The following is a 13157-nucleotide window of genomic DNA, read 5'->3' on the forward strand; positions in this document are numbered from 1 at the left end:
TTCGGGTTGGACCAGTACCATTTTAGATCTTTCAGCTGCTGCTTAGGGAAAAAAACATTAAATACGTATTCCTGCTTCAGATAAGCCTGGCATAGGTGCCAGTGTTCTGGTAACAGATTTTTCCTCTCTTCACCTTAACTTTTCTACTTTACAAAACTGGATCTCTGGTTCTTTCCCCTCCCCCTAGCTCTGCAAACAAAGGTGGCTCTAGGGGTTAAGCAACAACAGTGTTCACAAAGTGGTGGTTAGCTGTGTGCAGTACTGTGGCCACTCAGTCTTTTCAGTCATATTTGCCTTCAAGGACAACAATGAACAAGATCAGACAGTGCTGCCTGCATCTTTGGGGCAGAATTTGTGCCCGTGTCTTGTCCCCCAGTCCTTAAAGATGGACTGAGAGCTGCATGAGCAGTTTCAAGCTAAAGGTCAGTTTCAAGACAGCTACTTGGGGCCGGGCATGGTGGCTCATGCCTGTAATCCCACCACTTTGGCAGGCTGAGGAGGGGAGGATCGCTGGAGCCCAGGAGTTCGAGACCAGCCTGGGCAACATGATGAAACTCCATCTTATAAAAAAAAATAATAAAAATAAATTTAAAAAAAACCTTGGTCGGACAAGCCAGGAAACTTGTTTGGGACCAGTCAAGCCTTCAAATAATAAAAGTTACAATATTCATCAAGCCCTTAACCTATGGCAGGCCTTTTGCTAAGCCTTTTACATGGGGCTACCTTATATTTAGTTCTCACAACAACCATATGAAGATAATACTATCAGCTGCATTTGATACGTGAAAACTGAGGCCAAATGTTTAAGACAGTTGTTCAAAGCTAGAACCTGTGAGGTTGCCTCTACAACTCATACTTTTAGTCACTTTGCTTGACTCCTGTGCCCAAAGCCCCCTCTCTAAACACTCTTACTCAGTTTCTTCCTGAGGAAACCAACCTGAGTTGGGGTTTGGTCGTAAGGATTCTGTACCACTTTATCCGTGATGCCTGGACAGAGTTGATTGGACCACAATTAGTCATCTAACACAAAGTCAAGTTTAGAGGTTCACATCCAAAACACAAGATACGTCACACAAATCTGAACAGTACAGACCTCACAGATCTAGGACCTGGTGGATTTGCCTTCTCCGTAGCTAATCTAACTTGCAACTGGGCATAGTAAAGATAAATAATGCCCCCCCAAAGATGTCCATGTCCTAATCCCTGGAGCCTGCGAATATGCTACCTTGCATGGTAAGAGGGGTTTAGCAGATGTAATTAAAGTTAAGGGCTTTCGACCCCAACCATTACACATGTAGCACACAAGCACATATACCCCCGACTCTAAAATAAAAATGTAAGGGCCTTAAGATGGGGAAGTTATCCTGGATTATCTAGGTGGGCCCAACCAATATAGTCACAAGGGTGCTTATAAGAGGGAGGCAGGAGTATCCAAGTCAGTAATAAGAGATGTGACAATGGAAGCGGGAGGTTGGAATGATGCAAAGAAGAGCCATGAGCCAAGGAATGCAGACAGTCTCTAGAAATGGAAAAAGACAAGAAACAGACCCCACCTCAGAAGGTTTTCAGAAACAACTCAGCCCTGCCTATGCTGTGATTTTAGACGTTTGACCTCCTGAACTCTTAAGAGAATACATTTGTGTTGTTTTAAGCCACTAAATTTGTGGTAATTTTTACAGCAGAAATAGAAAACTAATACACTAGGCATACTGCAAGTGCTCCCTACCCTTTTGGGGGAATGTTCCTTTCCCAGTATGTCCATCTCTCCTGTGATACTCTAGGTTGGTCCTGTACTTTCATTAGTTGAAACTCTTTCCATTAAATGGAAAACCAGTGTTTTTTTCGATCAATAGAATCCTCCCCTAGAGAAATTAGTTTTCTCTTTCTCGCCCCATCCCCCCAACACTTTTTCCAAGGTAGCCTTTGGTACTTCTTAGGTAGCCTTGGATAATCCTCCATGGGCCTGCTGGATCCACTGTGGCTGAATCTGGCACTGCCTGAGGAGTTGCCCATAGGTTTGTATGGTCCTGTTGTCTGAAAAACTGTCCTGGGGAAGTAGAAATAATTCCTTGAGTGTTACTCCACGGGGGAAGTTATAGAAGGCACATGTAGCTCATTATGATAAATGCTTTCGTTATCAGAGCTTCCTAAAAGGAAGTGAATGGCCTGAGAGTTGAGTTCTTAGAACACCCCAGATACCTGAGCCAAGCTTGGAGGTTAAAGAATGCAACTCTATGCTGCCTACAAGAAGCCCACTTTAAATATTGGCCGGGCACAGTGGCTCACGCCTGTAATCCCAGCAGTCGGGGAGGCCAAGGCGGGCAGATCACCTGAGGTTGGCAGTTCGAGACCAGCCTGTAATCCCAGCTACTCTGGAGACTGAGGCAGGAGAATCGCTTGAACCCAGGAGGTGGAGGTTGCAGTGAGCCGAGATTGCGCCATTGTACTTCAGCCTGGGCAACAAGAGGGAAACTCCGTCTCAATAAATAAATAAATAAATACGAACAAACATACAGGCTGGGCGCGGTGGCTCATGCCTGTAATCCCAGCACTTTGAGAGGCCAATGTGGGTGGATCACCTGAGGTCAGAAGTTCGAGACCAGCCTGGCCAACGTGGTGAAACCCCATCTCTACTAAAAGTACAGATCGCTACTAAAAGTACGGGCATGGTGGTGTGCACCTGTAGCCCAGCTACTCAGGAGGCTGAGGCACGAGAATCACTTGAACCCAGGAGGCAGAGGTTGCAGTAAGCCGAGATTGCGCCGCTGCACTCCAGCCTGGGTGACAGAGTGAGACTCCATCTCAAAAAAAAAAAAGGAGATAACCTGAATAGCTCCTTATTATTAAATGAATTGAATTTGCAGTCAAACTTTCCTTTGAAGAAACTCTGCCCAGATGACTTCACTGGTAAATTCTAACAAGCTCTTAAGAAACAGATAATACTAATTATACATAAACTCTTCCAAAAAATTGGACAGGAGAGAATACTTCTCAACTCATTCCATGAAGCCAGCATTACCCTGATACCAAAACCAGACAAATACATAAGAAAACTAGAGACCAATATCCTTCATAAAAATTAATGCAAAAGTGGCTGGGCGTGGTGGCTCATGCTTGTAATCACAGCACTTTGGGAGGGCAAGGCAGGAGGATCACTTGAGGCTGGGAGTTCAAGACCCAACCTCGCCAAGATGGTGAAGTCCCTGTCTCTACTAAAAATACAAAAATTAGCTGGGCATGGTGGTGGGTGCCTGTAACCCCAGCTGCTTGGGAGATTGAGGCAGGAGGATCGCTTGAACTCAGGAGGCAGAGGTTGCAGTGAGCTGAGATCATGCCACAGCACTCCAGCCTGGGTGACAGAGTGAGACTCCCTCTCAAAAATAAAAATAAAAATAATGCAAAAGTTCTTAACAAAACGTTAGCTAATTTAATCGAAGAATATATCAAAAGTAAGATTTATCCTAGACATGCAAGGTTGACTTACAATTTGAAAATCAATCAGTGTAATTTACCATATCTCAATAGATACATAAAAAGCATTTGAGGCCAGGTGCTGTAGCTCACACCTGTTATCCCAGCACTTTTTGGGAGGCTGAGGCGGGTGGATCACTTGAAGACAGGAGTTTGAGACCAGCCTGGCCAACACGGCAAAACCCTGTCTCTACTAAAAATACAAAAATTAGCTGGGCGTGGTGGCAGGTGCCTGTAATCCCAGCTACTTGGTAGGCTGATGCATGAGAATCGCTTGAACCCTGAAGGCAGAGGTTGCAGTGAGCCAAGATTGTGCCACTGCACTCCAGCCTGGGTGACAGAGCGAGACTCTGTCTCAAAAAAATAAAATAAATAAATAAAAACATTTGACAGTATCTACTGCTGATAATAGTGTTCAGCAAACTGTGAATAGAAGCTGAATAAAGGATATCTACCCAGAACCTTATAAAGAACACCTACAAAAAACCCTACAGTTGGCCAGGCACATTAGCTCACACCTGTAATCCCAGCACTTTGGGAGGCCGAGGTGGGAGGATCACTTGAGCCCAGGAGTTCCAGACCAGCCTGAGTAACACAGTGAGACCCCATCTGTACAAAAAAATTAAAAATTAAAAATTAGGGTGTGGGGGCATACCCATTTTTTTTATCAGATCATAAGATTTTTTTCCTATAGTATGAACTCCTTATATATTCTGGTTATTAATCCCTTGTCAGATGGGTAGTTTGTGAATATTTTCTCCTATTCTGTGGGTTGTCTCTTCCCTTTGTTGATTGTTCCCTTTGCTGTGCAGAAGCTTTTTAACTTGATGTGATCCCATTTGTCCATTTTTCTTTGGTTGCCTGTGCTTGTGGGTTATTACTCAAGAAATCTTTGCCCAGACTAATGTCCTGGAGATTTTCCCCAATGTTTTCTTGTAGTTGTTTCATAGTTTGAAGTCCATTTTGATTTGATTTTTGTATATGGTGAGAGATAGGTTGTTTTTTTTTTTAATAGAGACAGAGTCTCATCATGTTGCCCAGGCTGGTTTCGAACTCCTAGACTCAAGCAATCCTTGGCCTCCCAAAGTGCTGGGATCATAGGCGTGAGCCACCATGCCCAGCCGAAACCACTACTTTTTGCAAGATGCTATTAATAGACTGAAAAGAGAAATCACAGACTGGGAGAGAAGAATTTCAAAGTAATTATGCTCAGCCAGACAAAACAGAATACATACTGTATAAATATAATCCCAGGTACCAAAAAAACTACAAAATAGGAGCAAATCTAGAGTGACAGAGAGCAGACCAGTGGTTGCCTGGGGGTTAGGAGCAGGGAAAGGTGGGACAAAGGGATAATAAAAGGGCAGGAGGAAACTTTTGGGGGTGACCAGAATGTTCATTATCTTGGTGGTGGAGATAGTTCTAGACATGTATACATATGTCAAAACTAATCAAATTATACTCTGGCCAGGCGTGGGTGACTCATCCCTGTGATCTCAGCACTTCAGGAGGCCGAGGCAGGAGGATCGCTTGAGCCCAGGAGTTCAAGACCAGTCTGGGCAACATAGCAAGACTCTGTCTCTACTAAAATTTTAAAAATTAGCCGGGTGTGGCAGCATGCATCCGTGGTCTCAGCTACTAGGGAAACTGAGTCAGGAGGATCACCTAAGCCCAGGAGGTCAAAGCTGCAGTGAGCCATGATCACACCACTGCACTCTAGCCTAGGCAACAGAGTGAAACCCAGTCTCAAAGTTAAAAACAAACTAATCAGCCTGGAATCAGGAAGTTTTACATGGCCTCTTGACGGGTAATGATTGGCCTTCAGCCAGGTTCCATAGACACAAAGTTGCCCAAGCGTCATCATTACAGCCCATGAACATTCACATGGGGTCTTCCAAGTCTAAAACTGCAAGTCTTTAATACTAAATACCTGCTTCCTTCATGTTTTCCTACTATAATATTCTCCATATGGCAAAATTTCTCTAGGGTCAGTTTGAAATTACTGCGGCCACATTGGGGAACTTTTGAGATGAACAAGATTGTTCATTTAAGAGGCATCTTAGAACAAAGAGTGAAGAAAACCTTATTAGGAGATTATTTGGTTTTGCCTAAAAGAAAAATTATTTTGGGGGGTAGGTGACCCCCCCTCCTTTGTTTCCACATTTCAAGGATTAATGAGTGGTAGCTTTAAAATTCTTTACATGGATAAAACTGTCAAAGGCCCAAGTTATTGTCTAAACCAATAACTTGGTTTAGACAATACTGTACTCTGTACTCTGTCTCCCTCCCCACCCCCCAGTGTGCTTGTCAAAATGGTCTTTCTATGTTTATATATTCTTCCCTGTCCTTCAAGAAAGAACAAAATTAGCCTTTTATTATGTTGATGCAAAAGTAACTGCAGCTTTTGCCATTAAAAGTAATGGCAGTTCCTTTTGCACCAACCTAATAAATGATAATTTCATATTTGTCTGAAGCTGGCTTTTTGTTGTTGTTGTTCCTCTCCCTCTCTTTTACTCCGTTGGGAAACTTTAAAGATTAACTGATCAAAAAAAAAAAAGAAATTCAGGGCCAGGCACAGTGGCTCACGCCTGTAATCCCAGCATTTTGGGAGGCCAGGGCAGGTGGATCATTTGAGGTCAGGAGTTCAAGACCAGCCTGGCCAACATGGTGAAACCCCGTCTCTACTAAAAATACAAAAATTAGCCAGGTGTGGTGGTGGGCACCCAGCTACCTGGGAGGCTGAGGCAAAAGAATCCCTTGAACCCGGGAGGCGGAGGTTGCAGTGAACCAAGATCACACCACTGCACTCCATCTTGGGCAACAGAGCGAGACTTTGTCTCAAAAAAAAAAATTTAGTTGTTCTGCGTACACTCTAGAAATATCTAGTCTGGATAAACTGTCAAAAGTGTCTAAAAGAAGGAAAGAAAAAGTTATTGAATGTGTTTCTTTTCGGGGACACTAGAAAGTATATTTAACACAATAGTCTTTGTTATTATACTTATGAAAAAATAAGAAAAGAATTTAATTTCAAGATAAAGAAGAGCTTTCAATTATGATTGAAGATCTTTAAAAATAGTTTACCATTTTAAAGTAATGTCAGAACAATATTTTTGCTTGTACAAAAATCAGGATTAAATTACTTAAGCTTTCTAAATTTCCTACACTGATTTTATGGGTTAAGTAAATTACCATTGTTTCTATAACTTCATATATATATGAACGACTGAAAAGAATAATACTAACAGGTGTCTTTTTAAATAGTTTAATTTTATGAAAAAAAAATTTTTTTTGAGACAGGGTCTCACTCTGTCACCCAGGCTGGAGTGCAGTGGTGCAGTCATAACTCACTGCAGCCTCGATCTCCTGGGCTCAAGCGATCCTCCCACCTCAGCCTCCTGAGTAGCTGGGACTACAGGCATGAGCCACCAGGCCTGGCTAATTTTTTTTCTGTTTTATTATATTTTGTCATTCTGCACCTTCATGAAATAATTTCTGTTGTTGTTTTTGTTTCTGTTTGTAGATACAGTGTCTTCCTATGTTGCCCAGGCTGGTCTCAAACTCCTGGGCTCAAGTGATCCTCCTGCCTCAGCCTCCCAAAGTGCTGGGATTACAGGTGTGAGCCACTGCACCCAGCCTGAAAAATTCTTAAATTTCTACAAATCATAAGGATTTAATGTATTGGCTAAAATTGAAATCTCTAGATCCCAACTTTAAGACTTAAGACAAAAGATTAAGTTCATTAATAAATAATCTTTGGACACATAAGAAACTGACAGTTTCTGAGTAAGGAATAGATAGAAAACACTAGTCACTGAAGGTGATTTTTTATTCTCATTTCCTAAAGTGGCATGGTCCTTATCAACTGTCAATTCAGAAAAATTGCAGAGAACTGGCCAGGCATGGTGGCTTACGCCTGTAATCTCAGCACTTTGAGAAGCCAAGACAGGCGGATCACCTGAGGTCAGGAGTTCGAGACCAGCCTGGCCAACATGGTGAAACTCCATCTCTACTAAAAATAAAAAAATTAAAAAAAAAAAATTGCCGGGCGTGGTGGAGCACGCCTGTAGTCTCAGCTACTTGGGAGGCTGAGGCAGGAGAATTGCTTGAACCTGGGAGGTGGAGTTTGCAGTGAGCCGAGATTGCACCACTGCACTCCAGCCTGGGTGACAGAGCGAGACTCTGTCTCAAAAAACAAAACAAAACAAAACAAAACAGAGAACTCTTGGAATTCGAAAACCACAATAATCAAAGCTCTTAGAAACCCCTTGAACTTCCATAGCCTCAAGTATTGCCATTATTTTTCATGGCAATAAGATCTGCATCCCCCCCAAAGGATTCACAAGTTATCTGCTTCTGAGATAATAACAGGTTTCCCTATGCATTTGGAAAGTATTCCCAATGCTAGACTCCGCTCTATTACAGGCTGATATGACTCATTACTGCAGGGGACTCCTACAATACCTCCAGCTTTCTCACCAACAGGTATAAACTGCATTTTCGTTTTTGTTTGTTTTGAGACGGAGTTTGGCTCTGTCTGTTGCCCAGGCTAGAGTGCAGTGGCCCAATCTCTGCTCACTGCAACCTATGCCTCCCAGGTTCAAGTGATTCTCCTGCCTCAGCCTCCTGAGTAGCTGGGATTACAGGCCTACGCCACCACGCCCGCCTAGTAAATTGCATTTTCAAAACCCCCACCTCAGCAGCCTCTGCAGGATCTCAAACCTGAAGGTTTGGTTTTCTGAAAAGACATCAGAGAAAAACTACTTGAGTCTCCATGGAAAAGACCTTATCAGGGACTGTTAGCAACTTGCACAGCAATAAAACTCCAACGGGACACTTAAGTTCCCATTTCCCAACTTAAAAGATATACATCAGTTTATCCTGACTCCTGGATGTCCATTCCATCGGGACACTTTAAATTAAGACATTCTTAGAAGCCCTCCAGAAACTGCTGACTGCAGAAGTGGCCAGCTTCAACTCAAGGTTAATTTTCTGATTCTTAGCAGCCCTTTTCTTTCCCTTCACTCTCCTGCTCATCTTGCCTATTGTGCTTTACACTCTCTCTATGATACTAACAGACGAAAAGACTTCTCAGTGTGTTCTCCCTTACCCTCATCCTGTGACTTCTGAACCCTTACAGTCCCCTCTCACTTAAGAAAAAACACAGCCTGGGCAACATGGCAAAACCCCCTCTCTACAAAACAAGTACAAAAATCAGCCAGACTTGGTGGAGTGTGCCTGTAGTCCCAGCTACTTGGGAGGCTGAGGTGGGAGGATCACTTGAGCCCAGGAGGTTGAGGCTGCAGTGAGCCGTGATCGTGCCACTGCACTCCAGCCTGGGTGACAGGGCAAGACCCCGTCTCAGAAATAAATTAAAAAAAGAAAAAACAAAGCATCCTGATAGGTTTTTCTCAGAGCATAGCTACTGCTCTGAATTTAACTGTTTGCTGACAAAAAAATTAATCATTCTTCCTTAAACACTACAGAAGGTACATTTCCTTTAGTAAGCCCCTTCTGGTTCTTAAGTTTCCCTTGCATCATTAACCCCAAACTTTGGTCTTATAAAAACTGGCCAGGCACAGTGGCTTGCGCCTGTAATCCCAGCACTTTGGGAGGCTGAGGTGGGAGGATTGCTTGAGCCCAGGAGTTCAAGACTAGCGTGGCCAACATACTGTGACCCCCATCTCTACAAAAAATAAGAAAAAAAATTAGCCAGGGGTGGTGATGTGTGCCTATAGTCCTAGCTAATCACAAGGCTGAGATGGGAAGATTGCTTGAGCCCAGGAGGTCAAGGCTGCAATAAGCCACAGTCCTGCCACTGCACTCCAGCCTAGGTGACAGAGCAAGACACTGTCTCAAAAAAATTTTTTACAGGGTGGGGAGACTAACCCTTGTCCTACTACAGACAATTTTCTTGGAGCCACCTGTAGATCAGCAAAATCCTGGTAAATGGTGAAGATCAGAAAATCATCGATTCACATCCTATGGCCTTTACTTAATCTGACCTTGGACAAAAGGGGAGATTAAAAATGCTCATCATCACTGGCCATCAGAGAAATGCAAATCAAAACCACAATGAGATACCATCTCACACCAGTTAGAATGGCAATCATTAAAAAGTCAGGAAACAACAGGTGCTGGAGAGGATGTGGAGAAATAGGAACACTTTTACACTGTTGGTGGGAGTGTAAACTAGTTCAACCATTGTGGAAGTCAGTGTGGCAATTCCTCAGGGATCTAGAAGTAGAAATACCATTTGACCCAGCCATCCCATTACTGGGTATATACCCAAAGGACTATAAATCTTGCTGCTATAAAGACACATGCACACGTATGTTTATTGCGGCATTATTCACAATAGCAAAGACTTGGAAACAGCACAAATGTCCAACAATAGACTGGATTAAGAAAATGTGGCACATATACACCATGGAATACTATGCAGCCATAAAAAATGATGAGTTCATGTCCTTTGTAGGGACATGGATGAAATTGGAAATCATCATTCTCAGTAAACTATCGCAAGAACAAAAAACCAAACACCGCATATTCTCACTCATAGGTGGGAATTGAACAATGAGATCACATGGACACAGGAAGGGGAACATCACACTCTGGGGACTGTGGTGGGGTGGGGGGAGGGGGGAGGGATAGCATTGGGAGATATACCTAATGCTAGATGACGAGTTGGTGGGTGCAGCGCACCAGCATGGCACATGTATACATATGTAACTAACCTGCACATTGTGCACATGTACCCTAAAACTTAAAGTATAATAATAAAAAAAAAAAGATCAACAGCCAAAAAAAAAAAAAAAAGAGAAAGAAAGAAAAGCAGTCCGTGACATCCAAAATCCGCCATGGCACCCACAGCTAGGCCTTGGCATTCTCCTGCTGAACATGAACAATTTCAGAGGTCACCAACATCAGACAAGGCCATTCTGGGACTGCAATGGATCAAGACAAAAACAAGATTAATCATAGACTGACCAAATGACAAAAATGGACTGGACCTGATGGCTCATGCCTGTAATCCCAGCATTTCAGGAGGCGGAGGTGGAAGAATCACTTGAGCCCAGGAGTTCGAGACCAGCCTGGACAACACAGGGAGAACTCGTCTCTACAAAAAATTAAAAATCTGGGCCGGACGTGGTGGCTCACACCTGTAATCCCAGCACTTTTGGAAGGCTGAGACAGGAGGATTGCTTAAGGCCAGGAGCTCGAGACCAGCCTGGGCAAAACAAAGTGAGACCCCGTCTCTACTAAAAAAAAAAAAAAAAAATCACAGGCCGGGCACAGTGGCTCACGCTTGTAACCCAGCACTTTGGGAGGCCAAGGTGGGCGGTTCACGAGGTCAGAAGATCGAGACCATCCTGGCTAATACGGTGAAACCCTGTCTCTACTAAAAATACAAAAAATTAGCCAGATGTGGTGGCGCGTGCCTGTAGTCCCAGCTACTCAGGTGGCTGAGGCAGGAGAATTGCTTGAGCCCAGGAGGTGGAGGTTGCAGTGAGTGGAGATCACGCCACTGCACTCCAGCCTGGGCAACAGAGCAAGATTCCGTCTCAAAGAAAGAAAGAAAGGAAGGAAGGAAGGAAGGAAGGAAGGAAGGAAGGAAGGAAGGAAGGAAGGAAGGAATCACAAAAATGACTCAACATCGCCCCATCCTGGCTCATCTGAGTGAGGGCTGCTTGTTCTTCAGCCCATTCTCCTTGTCTTCTAGATGAAAATTAAAATGCCCAATCATGGAGTCACCCCTACTCCCTGACAGCATTCAATCCTTGGACTCGCCCCAAAATCACATCACCTAATACAAGGCCAAATTCTATAGTAGTTTCTTTTTAAAAAAAAAAAAAAAAAACTTTTTTTTTTTGAGACAGAATCTCGCTCTGTCACCCCAGCTGGAGTGCAATGGCACGATCTCTGCTCACTCACTGCAACCTCCACCCACCAGATTCAAGCCCCAGCCCCCCAAGTAGCTTGGATTACAGGCATGCACCGCCACACGCACTAATTTTTGTATTTTTTGTAAAGACAGTGTTCCCTATGTTGGTCAGGCTGGTCTTGAACTCCAGACCTCAAGTGATCCACCCTCCTCTGCCTCCCAAAGTGCTGGAATTACAGGCATGAACCACTGTGCCTGGCCTATAGTAGGTTCTTTCTAACAGCCTGTTACTGAGATGTCCCAGGGTACCCTGTGGTGTGTGTTCTCCCTCCTCACTGTAAAGAGTCAATGAACCCAGATGTGTTTGACTGCAGGTGGTCTGCGAATAAAGAGCACTTATATTGTAATAAAAGATCCCTATGTATCCTCAGAGAGCTCCTGATAAAGCAGGAGAGACACATAAACCAATGGATCTCAGTGTGATGAGTAATGTAATAAAACATAAAGAGGCGCTCCTGGAAGAGCAATAGGTCAGAGAGCGAGGAGGGTCAGTGAAGTCTTCCTGATGGAGGGGACATTCAACTGACTCTTAGATAGAAGTTAGTCCAGTGCAGAAGGGAGCATTGGATTAGTGGTCAGAGAAAAGTGTTCTAGGCAGAGGGAATAGCAAGTTCAAAGTCAAGAAGCAGAGAACATGGCTAGAACATGAGAGAGGTCAAGAAGGGACTCCCCACAAGTTCGAAGAGCCTTGTGTGCTCGGGGTCCATTGCAGGGTGCTATGACTACACTTTTTTTAAAATTTTATTTATTATTATTTTTTGAGACAGTGTCTCACTCTCTTGCCCAGGCTGGAGTGCAGTGGCATGATCTTGGCTCACCGCAACCTCCGCCTCCCGGGTTCAAGCAATTCTCCTGCCTCAGCCTCCCAAATAGCTGGGATTACAGGCACGCGCCACCATGTCCAGCTAGTAGAAATGGGGTTTCACCATGTTGGCCAGGCTGGGACCTCAAGTGATCCACCCGCCTCGGCCTCCCAAAGTGCCAAGATTACAGGCATAAGCCACCATGCCCAGCCAATTTAAAAAGATTCATAACCACATATTATGATCAAAGTTAACAAATCAACATTCGTTTGCCTGCAGATGGTGAGGATACAGCATCACTTTTGTAGCATTGCCAAAAAGGCATAGCCTGAATTGACCATGAGGAAAAATCAAGGAATCCCAAATTAAGGGACATTCTACATTTTGAATTCCAAAAATGTCAATGATGTCAGGAAACAAAAATAAAAGGCTGAGGAGCTGTTCCAGGTGAAAAGCAACTAAATGCAGCTAAATGCAATGCCTCGCCCTGGATTGGGTTTGGGCATGAAACATCTTTTTTCCTTTTATTATAAAGGACATTAGTTGGACAATTGGTGAGATTCCAATAGATAATCCTGTATCAATGTTAATTTACCTGATTTTGACCATCGTGCTGTGTTTATGGAAGAGAATACCCTTGCTTTCAGGAAACACACACTGAACTACAGTATTTAAAGGTAAAGGAGCATCATGTCTGCAACTTGCTCCCAAACTGGTCAGAAAAAAATTATATATAGATGTGTATGTAAATAAGAGAGAGAAAGGTAAAGCAAATGTGGTAAACTTAACATTTGGGGAATCTGGGTGAAGGGTAATCATGAATTTTTTCTATTATTCTTGCAGCTTTTCTGTAAAACTGAAATTTTTTTCTAAATAAAGGTACCCCTCTCAGCAAAAAAAAAAAAAAAAAAAAAAAAGAAAGAAAAAGAAAAAAAAGCATA

This window comes from Pan paniscus, chromosome X (genome assembly GCF_029289425.2).
Source record: "Pan paniscus chromosome X, NHGRI_mPanPan1-v2.0_pri, whole genome shotgun sequence".
Classification (NCBI taxonomy): Eukaryota; Metazoa; Chordata; class Mammalia; order Primates; family Hominidae; genus Pan; species Pan paniscus.